Source organism: Apteryx rowi, unplaced genomic scaffold, assembly GCF_003343035.1.
Source record: "Apteryx rowi isolate R43461 unplaced genomic scaffold, aptRow1 scaffold_6, whole genome shotgun sequence".
NCBI lineage: Eukaryota > Metazoa > Chordata > Aves > Apterygiformes > Apterygidae > Apteryx > Apteryx rowi.
Window position 1 is genome coordinate 2,015,731 of NW_020450871.1, and position 12,674 is coordinate 2,028,404.

A 12,674-nucleotide genomic window follows, 5' to 3' on the forward strand; every position below is an offset into this window, starting at 1 on the left:
CCCCCCCCCCCCAAAATCTCGCTAATTAAAATCCTCGTTCTGGGCCAGCAGCTGTTGCCTCTTTTTTATCTATCATCATCTCCTTTGGCTCCCGGTGCTCGGCAGGACCCCGCGGGAGGGCGGCCGCGGCCCCGCGGAGGTGCCGAGCGGGCGGCGAGGGCGACTCTCAACCACGGGGACCCTCCCCGGCCCCCGCGCCGCGGCTGCGGCTTATCTCTTCCTCCAGAAATAGACTCAAGAGGTGACTTTCTTCGCTCGCCGCCTGCCCGGGGTTGGTGCTTCTGCAGCGATCCATCATCGACGCCACGGGGAGATGTCAGGAACAATTAGTGAACTGGTGGCGTTAACTTTATCAGAGACAATATGTCTTTTTTAATGAAACTCGTGGAAAAAAAAAAGAAAAAAGTGCTGACAACAGATGTATTATTTCACCTCCAATTTACTGGCGTGCGCATTTTTCATTCATGGGAACGGCTGATATGCATATTTATTTGGCGCAGAGCGTGCACAGCCCTTGATGGAGCAATTCTTGGGGAGAAAGGGACCTCGCTGAGCAACCTTCAGGCAAAGCGGTCCCAAAAGCAAGCCCCAAATTTTATCCCCGGGACAGGTTAAAAGGCCGGTCATCTTCTTCCACAAATGCATGCTCCTAAGCCCATTTTGGCCCAGGAAAGATTTTCCCTTGACCTTTCTGGCTCGTGGCTCTCTCCTGTGTTGCATGGGGTGGCCAGGTGGTGGGTGGCCTTCCAGCCCTGTCCTAGCTCTCCTTGACCTTGATGGGAGCCTTTGCTCGGTCCAGCCTGGCCCAGGATGGGCTCATCTCCACCATGTTTTGGAAGAACGAACCCAGCAAGGAGCCACGGGCTCGGCAACGTGGGGGGCTGGCCATATGTTCGTGTTGTGGCCGTGTTCAGATTGCCTCTTTGGAAGCCCCCTTCTTGCCCTGCCGAACGGGTGCTACCTCCTTGGGTTAGCAGGTCTCCCAGATTGTCCCGTAGCACCAAAGCTGGGCACCCTTCATGGGTGATGTGAGCTTGGCCTGCAGACGTGTCTGAAGCTCTTCCCCCTCTGCACACAGCGCATTGACATTTCTCGTCATATTTGGGGGGAATCGGCTCCCCCCTTCCCAAAGCCTATGGGAGTTTTAGTTCCTCGCACTGATGAAACTGAATCCAAGAAGAATATTTGAGATCTTTTTCCCTCTCATTAGGAATGGAAGACGAGAGTTGTCTCTCTTCTGGGTACGCTACAACCAGCATCAATTATTTAGGATAAAGCATCTCTCTGACAAATAATTTTTTTTTAATGTGGGAAGATTAAATCTGATTTTTTAACATCATAACAAAAGCAATTTCTCACTCGCAAGTCCTCATATTACACACAGTAAAGAGATCCCAGGCATCCATTCCTGTATTGATCAGCAGATAGATCCTTATATAGACTGAGTTCACCTAACCTTGTTTAATTTTGGATTCATTGATTCAATGCAAAGATCTAGATGAAAAGCAAGTGGGCTGTTTCCAGCGCTGGTGATGCTATTTTTAAATAAATCTAGTGCATGCTAAAATAAATATGCAAAGCGTTTTTTAAGTCCATATATGGGTGGGGGAAGAGGAGACCAGATGTACTAAAATATTTAACAAACTTTTTCTTGATTTCTGGAAACGCATGTTTTATTTAGTAAACACCAGTGGAATCTGAATTAATCCAATATTTGTTCCGATGGGCTGTCCCGAGCCCCTAGCCCAGCACGGGTAGGTGCGCGGGACCTTGGGAGAACTGTCTGTGCAGTGACATAGTTGCCACATTAAAATGCAAAGCTCATTAACCGTGTCTGGGATTTTTTTTTGTCTGTTTGGTTGTTTCTTTTTTGTTTTCGCATTCGTTACAAGCACAAGAGATGAAACATCCATCCAGAATTCCCTTTCATCTCCGGGCGTGTTTTTCTCCATCGCTCAGATGACAAAGTTTCCCCTTTGAAATTTGATTTGATTTTGCAAGATGGGACAGAACCAAGAGCATCCCCGTGCGGGCTGAGCCCCTGCCTCTCGCCGGGAGCCGCCAGGAGGAGAGGGCGAAGCGGCGAGGAGCCGGGCACGGGGAGGACCCAGCGCTTGGTCCCTCTGCAGCTGCCCACGCCACAGGTTTCCTGCAGCCCGACGTCATGCTCGGGGCGGACGTGCCCGTCTCCTCCCGAATCCCCCAGATTTCAATCCAATTGAACTTAACTGAGTTGCGGCAGAGCTCCTGCGGATAAGCAGACGTCGCCGGGTGACACGGAGGTCTCATTCGAGGCTGACCGATCACYGTCCCTGCCTGGCATCTCCTGGTGCCACGTGGCCGTGGGATCGGCAGCGCAGGTTGGCGTGGTGAGCCCGCACCACTGCCAGCAGAGACGGACGGTGTCGTTCTGCCCAGGGGGAAGAGGTTAAGCCCGTCTTTTTTTTAATCTTTGCATGGTACATCCATATTTTTATATCGGTAACAGTAACAAGCAGCTATTCTATGCAGAATGAGGTATTTATGACAAATGTAATGATGGAGGACAGAGAAATACAGGCGTGGTATGAAAGCAGAGAGCTGAGAAGGTGGCGCAGGGGACTGCAGGCACGGGATGGTAGGGATGGCGCAAGGCTCGGCATGGGGGAGCCCATGGCTGGAAACACCTCCCCGAAGGGCCTTTACGGAAGCGCAGACCTGAGGCTGGACAGAGCTGGTTTTGGGGGTAACCAGGAGAACAAAGAAATAGCGTTTACCATACATAAAAGGCACCATAGGTAGGAAATTCCCACGACACGTGCAGCTGCAGAGCAATGAGGAAAAAGCACGTTAGCAAACATCTAAAAGTGACCCCAAGTGGATCCCAGAGCGAGGAAGAAAAAACCAGCATGACCATCATGCTCCTGCCCGCGATGGGCTCCCAGCGCTGGAGCTGTTTCACGCCCGGTCCCCAACTATYCTCCCACCCTGCCGCCCGCCAGCACGAACCCTTCCCTCCCCGTTCAGCAGGGCTTGGGTCGTGCCCGCAAAGCCCGTCCTGGGAGCGAGCCTTAAATCCAACCCTTGTCGAAGGGAGCCTGGAGCCTCCTGCCTCTTCGGTCGCAGCCATAACGCTTCTCCTGGAAGAAGGGTAAGGAGAAGCCACGTCGCAAAGCTCAAGCAGATGATCCGAACTCATATTTATGCCTCGAACGGAGCAGGTGGCTTTTAAAGGGTATTTTTCTAGGCCCTTATTACTATCAAAGCTGCTTTGTAATGAAGACATTTCGGCGCCTGCCAAGCTGAGCTCAGCCGTGCCAGGAGGCCGCGAGGGCCGCGGCTGCGGGRGCGAGCGGGAGGCAGCAGCTGCCGCGGCCAAGGGGCACCCGCGGGTTAAAGCAACCAACGCCGCTCGCCGCGYTGCTTCGTCAGCACGGGACGCGGGCGGCTTGCCCGCCGTGCCCCTCGCTCCTAGACCGAATCAGAGGTGACACTGGGGCGGTCATCTGGCTGCAAACTTCTGGAGATGCTGATCACTTTTTTTATTTAGTATGGAGGGCTCGGTGGCTCTGTGCTTAGGGAATTGGAGTTTTTCACCTCGTGGCTCCCGAAGCAAATTCTGCCCCTTCCAAACGAAGCACCCAAGGCTGTGGCAAGGATGAGGAGGATGGGTTGGAAGAGGATCTGGTGTATTCAACCTCTGAGGAGCAGAGGTTTTACCAAAAAGTATTATTCACTGAGGACCATGCTTGCAAAGAGCAGGCAGGTTTCCAGACGCTGTCCAGGGGCTCTGCAGCAGGATCCCACCCCGCTGGTGACACCCAACGTACAAAAGCTAGGGCGGTTTTTTCCTGCCATTGACGAAACCAAACCTCGGATCTCTTGTTCCCACTGACTCATCCTCATCACCAATTTAAATGAGAAATGGGAGAAACGTTCAATGCAGCCAACTCTATCAGAAGTCTCAGGAAAGGATTTTAACTGAAGTCCCCAAGTCCTGAGCATTCAATTTTACCCATAAAACATCTATTTATATCATTCCTGGGAGCAGATCGCTAATCATCATGTTGGAGAGAACCCTGAAAGTGTGACGGCTGTGCTTGGCTCCCGGGGAAGGTGGGAGACGTGGGGAATTCTCCACTCGTCTCTGTGAGCGATCGAGGCTCTGCGGCATGCTGGGCACAGCGGAGAAAACAAAATGAGGAGGAAAAAGGAAACGCTACGTTTCCGCAGGGCTCGGAGGCCCCGAGGTGCTTGCTCGACCGGCGTAACCCAGCGAGGACCTGTGGCGCTGAAGGCATCTCTGGAAGGGTCCAGGGGGCAGCAGCTCCGGCTGCACCGAGGAGCTGCAGGCCAGGAGATGAGCCCCAGGGCTGTTAAGCAGAGCCRGCCACGTGCACACCGAGCTGGGACACCTGAGATTAAACAAGCTGCTCTCCCTTAAATTCTACTGGCTTTTTTGTGTGTTTTTTTTTTTTTTTTCCCTTCCTGACTTTGTCTTTAAGGCGCTGGACTGAGAATCAAGATTGCTGATTTCAAAGACTTTCATTTGCTCGCCTTTTACTGCTGATTGTTTTTTTCCTCCCCCCCTTTACAGCACATTTTCATAACTTATTSCTTCAGAGGTGCCAAAATATTTGACTCATAGGAAACAAACCCAAAAAGCCTTGGACCCTGTTTCGGTGTGGCTACATGGCCGTAGGTTTCAGTGGATTCCTGCTCTAATGAAGGTCCCTGCTTTCCAAAGTTTCTGACACTAGCTGAGGGCAGCATCTTCTCTCTGTGGGCTCGCAACTGTGCTTTAATGCCTCAAATCTCCTTGAACGTACTTATTGGTGTTAATTACACCAACACTTGTCAACAGCAATACGGCGTTTTGTTCTTTTTAACAATTATTTTTTTATGGTCAAATTTAAGCACTTGATTGCTTTGTCATCAGTCATCTCCTCTGACTGCCACCCTGGGGCAGGGCACAGAGAACCTGTGTGTTGGTGCAGTCCAGCCCGGACCTTGACAGATGGACAGTACCTGGGGTGCCTACGTGTCCATCAACCTCAGGGAGCACCACTGTCGTATCCAGGATGCTTTGAAATCAGGGGTGATCTGGTGCAACCTTCCATCCCTAAATCTTCAAAACCATTCTTTCCTTGGCCACAAAGGAGACTCTGGTGTCYGTTGCCGCTTTAAACAGGACAGCAGGAGGGTCTCTTCAGGCCTGACTGCTCAGACTGACTTGGCTGAGCATGGATGAGCAGTGACTTCCCCGGGGCTTAGGCTGGCGGGACTCAGTGATGGGCAGCATGGAAGCGTCTGAGCAATGCTCCAGCCTGGCTTGGAGCTGGATGAGATCCATGACAGTAACCTGCTGTGGAGAAAAATGAGGAAAGAGAGACCCTGGTGAGGACCCTGTGGATGAAGTGTGTTAGCCTGGAGCAGGAGATAGCAGTAAGCCAAGAAATCTTTATGTCATGGCCAGAGTGGTGGGAGAACACTGCTACGCCAGCAGCTGTCTCAACGTGCTGATGCTGAAGGAGATGGGGGGGTCTGGAGAGGACAGGAGGAGGTCACAGAAACTGAAGTGTAAAGTCACCGCTAGAAATAGAAGGGCCCAAGTGATATTTTTAATCAGACGCGTCATGGGGAAGGCATGAAGAAATCCCATCCTGAGATACCCAACTACTCGCGCTCAAGCATTTCCCCTTAAACTAGGCACAAACTATCCTAACCGCTCTCCCGGGCTGCATGTGAGAGAGGGCCAACGCAGGCGCGGCGGCCGAGCGCTTCCGCCAGTCCACTCGTTTGGTTCAAATCACTAATGAGCTAATTAGTTGCTATGGAAATGCAATGTGGGAGAACTTTGGGGAGGAGAAATTATAGGTAATTTTTATTTGTTTGGACCCTGTTCCTATAACAACGGGAGATCTTGTCATTGACTACCAGTTGGTTTCCATGGAGTTGGCTGCTAGTTCTAGGTTATTAATGCCTTGGAGCATAAGACAACGCGACTTACCTAGTAGGACTTGTGGATTGCTCTCCATCACGTGCGGGTGAAACTTGCATTTAACCAAACTCCTGGTGTTGTTTTTGTAATGAAGCTAGCACCACTCTTTGCAGTTGGGTAGACTTCGAAGTCTCCTCATCAACAGAATTAGGGCTAGAAGAATCCATTGGATCATCCACCCTTGGTTCAAGATATCCTGAAATGAATAATCCGTTACTTCACTTCACAGCTTCTTCCATATACAGCATTTAAAATGTGTGCTTGATTTTTAATTGGATTTTTTCTGGGTTCAGCTTCCAGATGCCAGCCGTTGTTCTGCCTTTCTCTGCTAAATTAAAAAGTCTTTTAGCACCTGGCAGTTTTGCTGTAAAAGGACTTACTGTAATTAAGTCACTTCTCATCTCACAACAACTGGCTCTCCCAAATGAAGCAGTTTTTGTTTTCATTCAGCCTCTCGCTGTGAAGCATCGCCAATATTTGTATGTCTTTGCAAAAAGGGGATGAGGTCCCTGCTTCGCAGTCATGGTGGAGGTCTCTCAGGGGATCTCTCCAAACACCTTCAAAAGCTAAGCCTTGGAACCAAACCAAACACTATTGGACACTGAAGGCTGTGGATTTGGGAGAGATACTGTTTTATCGCTAGGTTATAGTTTCCCTCCCACCAGCTAGCTCCTCAGCTTTCCACAGGCGATAATTACCCCATAGGAGCTAAAAAACAGTCTCCGCTCCCCACTTATCAACCCATACTCCACTTCGAAGGCACCAGCCACTTCTCTTCGAAATGGCCTGCCCAATTCCCACAGTCCAGCTAAGCTCGGAGCAGTTGTCTGCAGCCTGCGTTAGGCGTTGAAGGGGGCTATATCAGCTTAACAGCAGCTACGACTCCTCCCTGAGGAGAGAGATCTTGCTCCAGTTTTGAAGGCAAATAAGGTGACCCGTGTGTGGTTAAGCCTTTAACGACATTTGGCTGAGTGTACCACGCGCTCATGCGGGAGGCATGAAGTAAACCACCTAGYGAAGGCCAGCTACTCATAACCAGCCCTTTTTCTTCAAACCTCTTGGCAATGCTTGCTCCTGGCCTTGCAGCTTTGCATGCTGTGCTCACAGCTGCTCTGTCATTGGCGAATGAAGCGCAGCCCAAAGGCCTCAAAACGGAGACGTGGAGGAGTCCGGAGGATTAGTCTGAGCTGCAGCAATCAGGGAGAGACACCACAGCCCGGAAGGAAAGTCCCTGAGACGCAGAGGTGGGGTCTAGCTGGCAAAACTGGAGAAGCCAGATCTTCAAGGAGGAGTGAAGGCATCATGCAAGAGTTTCTCTATCATCTCCTTCGTGCCTCTGGAATTATATATAAATCATGTTAAAAATCACTCTTCTAAGCCTGTGTTTGTTCTTTCATCAATTGGTTTCCAACAGCGTGTGGGGAGAGCCTCGGGAAATGCTGTATTTAAGCAACTGTCAAAGTTGGTTTCAGCACCAAGGCAAGCAGCCGGGTGGAGGGTATCACCTGGAAGACAGGGACACATCCAGCACAGCCAGGGACCCCATGCTGAGGCAGTTCCTGGCCTCCGCTCCAGGGCAGGGAAATGATACAGGTTGGGAATCCAGGACAGGCACCCACGAGGCGAGATGGGCAGGTGTCCACTTGGGGGAACTTGCCCAGGACATGATATGCTTGCAACGTGGCGTGTCAGTTATGCCATGTGGCCCCCTGCTTCCTTCCTGCCCCGGAGCAGCTGCCAGGGTCTTTCTGCCCATATCAGTATCTCAGCTATACATAACAGTGATGTTCTTAGTGGACATCTCCAACCTAGCTACAGCCTGCGAAACACGAGCTTCCTGTTCCCAGAAACGCTACGGGCTGTTTCACGGCTACCGAGGAGCCTTTCAGTCTGACCCCACAGCCCCTCAGGTTTGGTTACACCAAACAGCATCTTGCACTTGCAGGAAGGCAAATAAGAGGACTCCATTTCAGGGCTGTGAAATCTGGCTAGCATCCTGCAAAGACACACGACAGATGGTGCTTCATCCTCGGCCTCACCTGGTTCTCCTCCTTTCCTTTGGCTTTTCCTTCCTTCACTCGTCGCTGGCAAGAAACTCTTCCTGGCTTGGTTTGATCTGCAGCTCTTCCAAGTATGGTTTTGAAGCTTCTGTGCTGTTAGAGCCCCTTGCAAAATCATCGTTTTCCACTTAATGTCCTAGACTCCCTGCACCCAGGGCAGCCACAGTCCTGCACTAGAATAGGCATGCAGCCTCAGCAGGTGTTGGACGGCAAGTGATACCGACCTTATTCAGTCATCCAGAAGCTGTTTGAAGCAGTGTCTGTAGAGGGGTCTGAGCACAGAAAGTATCCAACACCTGGAAGGAGTGAGACCAGCCTTCAGAAGATGGCTATGCTGTGCTGAAGACAGYGGAGCTACACTGCTTTCCTCTGAGGATCCGGCACATCCAAGGCAGAGAAGGGGAAAGGRTGACGCGCATCATGTCACAGGGTAAGGCTGGGTGCTGAGATTTGTAGATGTCCTGGCTGCCAGCTGAAAGGGCCATGCTGGACTCCTATGGCTGCATGAGGCCAAGCACTTTAGACCCGGCTCTATGAAAAGCTTGCTGCAGGGCCCTGGGAGAGTCRCTCCCACTTAGTGGCACTGTTTGCTCATTTGTAAAATGGGGAGCAGRCTGACTCCTCTCCCTTATGTCTGCATCTCCTTGGCTGGAGGGGGACAGATGCTCTGGGTTTGCTGGATGCCAGCGTGTGCTGGAAACCACAGCTAATGGTGCCTGCTACCCCATGCCATGCCGACCTGTCCGCACTCACACACCCCTGAACCGCAGGGACTTCCAAGCCAGCTAGTGCTGGGTGAAGACACCCAGGTTAACTGTCACTGTGGTCTGTTGGGAGTGGGGAAAAAAAGCTCTTGAAAGTTTTCCCATGAACAACRCAGTTCCTGTGCTGGCTGACCGCTTTGTGGGCCCCACGGTGCTCTCGGAGGCTCTTCCTGCTGCAGAAGCCCTAAAGACCCCGYGGGTATGTGATTGCCTACAGCTCTTGTCCTGACTGTGACGGCCTCATTCGTGCCATGCCCACCACTGTGAGGGGGCACGGATGGGCCATCCCAGGCATGGGGATGGGGAGAGGAGCTCCTGACCCGCGAGGTCACAGAACAAGCGGCTGAAGCACTGCAGGGCAAGCACCGGAGATACCGCCCAGCTCTGCGGTGAGAGGAGGAAGCTGTCTGGTTTTATGATACACACGCACATGCTTTTAACCTGAGTAACCTTATTCTGCCAAAGAAAGGAGCCTTCTGCTGCACCCTGCCATCGACTGGGAGCTCAGCCGCAGAGCCAAGAGGACTCAGGGTGTCAGCACTGCTTCCTGAAGCATCTTGGCACGGCCGCTACATCCAGCAATTGGCAGCGAGAGTGGGCAGCAGGAGGGTGACCAGGGAGGAGCTCCACGGTGGGGCAGGCCTTGATGGCCTCTCCTTGACACCAAGCAGCTCTGCTATGACTAGGAGAGGCAGGTTTGKGTTGTTCTCCCTAAAGCAGGTGAGATCTGTGAGGTGCAACACCGTCCTGACATCCTGCTCCAGTTCTCTCCTATCCCCAGCGCCCCAGATGCTTTCAGCCAGCCCTGTTGCTCTTAAAGGGTATCTCTGCATGTTGAGAGGTCCAGGTGAACTTGTTGCAAAGTCTGGGGTCCTTCCTACTGCTTGCTTCGGTCCCCTACCACCTACCCCCTGCATACATCCATGCTGTGAGGGCACAAACAAGTTCCAGAGCAAATGCAAGCCTGCAGACTCACAGCCCAATTTTTCACCTGCCTTGTTGGTTTTGACCTGGTTACAGCTTGAACTCAAAGCACCTGGAGTGTATCGAAGAGGGGTGCAGGTTACCTGCTGGTGGGCMAGGCTGCAGGGTGCTCACACGTCTGGGTCCGAGCTGCACCTTCCTGCCCTGAGAGCTCCTGCACGCGGGTGCCTCTCGACCTGGGCTTTGCAGCATGGCAGGTGGGTCCCGTCGGGAGAACTGGCTCGGCCCCTCACCTAACCGAGGTGCGTGGACACACACAGGCCCTGGACCTCCGGAGCTGGGAGCAGCGAGGGTCAGTGCAGCCTCCACTGGGCAGAGGCAGCTCGTGAACCCGGGTGCTTGTTCCAGCTGTCCCTCACGGCACGAGGCCCTGAAACCCAGCCATGCTCCAGCGTCCCAGTCCATCAAACGCAGAGGTCTGGTTACACGCTGCTTGGCCCTAGGGCAGCTCAGGAAGGGGCAGGGAGCAGCGCTTGTTTAAAAGGCTCAGTCTCAGAGCTTCAGTCTAAAATAAAACTGCAGAGAGTGAAGGCATATTGTAAAGACAAATACTGGAGCTATCTAGAAGCAGACTCTGGTTGGATTAGCCCCAGAATAGAAGGTCCTTTTTCCTCTGGAAACGGAAATGGTCATAATCCAGACATTACAGACTCCAACATTGCAAGGCAGAGAGCAAAAGCATATTCAAAGCTGAAGGACTTGCTAGCAGCCTCTTCTCCTCTGCTGGCCATGGCAAAGAAGAGGTTATGCCTGCGCAAGGAGTGTATTGCAGCCTCCCAGTCCACTCCCTACCCACCGATGGCCTTGTCTGGCTTGGAACATGTCTGTCCAGGTGAGCACGGGAAGGTGTTTCCTGTGGAGCCACTAACCAGCGGTTGAGCAAGCGTCGCTGGCCCGAACGCAGGTTTTCCCACTTCCCCAGCCCTTTCCCTGCTCTTGATCCATCTACTAGGAACCATTTTCTAATGTTCCCCGGGGTTCTTGGCCTCACCCAAAGGAGGGGTGGACAAGAAGTGGTCAGCTCTGGGCTCCGACTACAGAGCAGCAGAGTGAAGGTTGGGCCTGACGAAGCGAGATCTTTCTCCAGGAGCCCTTTGGAGGTAGGAGCAAGAGGAAAGCTCCAGGAGTCATCTTCAGGGCGTTGAGAAAGAAGTAGCCAAGCGAGCGTGAGTCCATGTGGGCGAGTCCGGATGGGATGGGCAAGCGCAGGCAGCTGCTCTGGCTGGAGAACAGGCGGCTGGGGGAGGCTCTTCCACCATCAGAAAGGGGCATTTGGGGATCCAAAGGCTGGGAGAGACAGGGACAAATACAACCTGGGAGCTGGGCGCCCGGTGCTGCCAGCGCAGGACCGTGGGGGAGCGGGTTGAGCTCACGTCAGCCCAGGCTCAGGGCTGAACTCGCAGAGGGGTTCAGCCAGGCTCAGCGCAGGAGCGCGGCATGGTTCGTCGTGTCCCGCAGCAGGCTGKGGGGGGAACTGGCCGTCTCCTCTGGGACAGCTGGGACCCAGAAGGGCTGGAAAGAAATCTGGGCGTTTTTCACCAGGGCTGGGCTGTGTCTGGTCCCCAACAGGGAAGAGAAGAATGGATGTGGTGGGATGGGGATTATCTCTGTGTTTTAAGGGACTCAGGGTGGTTTTCTGGTCTGCCGGGGGGTGCAGGAACGCACCCCAGACCTGGAGCAGTGCTTAAATCACCCAGCTGAGAAGCAAAGTGAGAGCAGGCACCTGTTTTTCAGGGAACTGGCTTCTGGAAAGGGTTTCTCYTGCTCTGCCCCTTCTCCGGCTCACGAGCGCCTTTGCCCCTGCTCATTTCTGGGGGCCGATTGCCGCACTGGGGGCTGTTGTCTCTAATTGGACTTCCCAGAGCTCGGTGACCAACAGGGATTTACTCCAGGGCTCTGTGYATGGGCAAGTCATTTTGCGTCTCCTATAACCTGCGGGGCAGGTTGTCCTGGGCTGGGTGGCTCTCYGTGGATCCCAGGCTCAGGGTTTATCCCAGCATGGAGCTCGCTGGAGTCGGGGAGCCCGGGTGCTCCGGCGAACTCACCTCCCTCTGCCAGCCAAGGAGCAGGGCGCCCGTCGCGGGGTGCTGCTGCTGGGGTCTGACCTGGGGCAATGGCACCCGTGGAAGGATCCTGGGGACACGTCTGTCTCTAGGACACCCTGTGCCGTCTCTCTTCTCCATCTTGTTTAAACTTTCATGACCAAATCAGCCTCTGCAACAGAGCAAACATCCTCCTGTAAATAACCCGCGCAGATGGGGCCGTGTTTGAACAAGCTGGTGCGTGCCGGCAGCGGAGGAAGGCCATTAATCCCCGGCAGGGCGCTGGGCACCCAACACGGGGGTGTCTGCATGGCCAGGGGCCACCTGCGTCCTCGTCCCCTATGGGGGCTGCTCTGAGGGCCCATGGTGGCAAGGCTGGGCAGGGTTCGGCTCTGCCTTGGGGAGAAACACGAGGGAAATGGGTCCCACTGGGTTGGAAACCCTGCTGGAGCTGGGGAGGGCTCCCACTGCCCTGGCGCGGGAACTGGGGGGAGCGTGGGAAAGGGCTGTGGCAAAGGGGCAGGGGCAGAGCACCCACACGCTCTACCCACCCGGTGTTCAGGGACACTTTGGTCAGCCCCAGCACCTGGTTTTGCCGTCAGGGGAGAGGGCAGCAGCAGGAGAGGCCAGGCCAACGCAGGAGCTCTGGACGTGCTCCCAGGCACCTTGCTCCTCCACCAGAGCCAGCTCTTCTGCTAGCCGAGCACTTGAACATGGAGAATGACATTTTTTGAAATTAAAACACYGGGAAAAGTCTCACCTGGAAACCATCAAAGCGAACAGGCATCTGCATTTCCAGGGCGAAAACCTTCCTTTTGGAAAGACCTGCAATGAAGCGATTCTG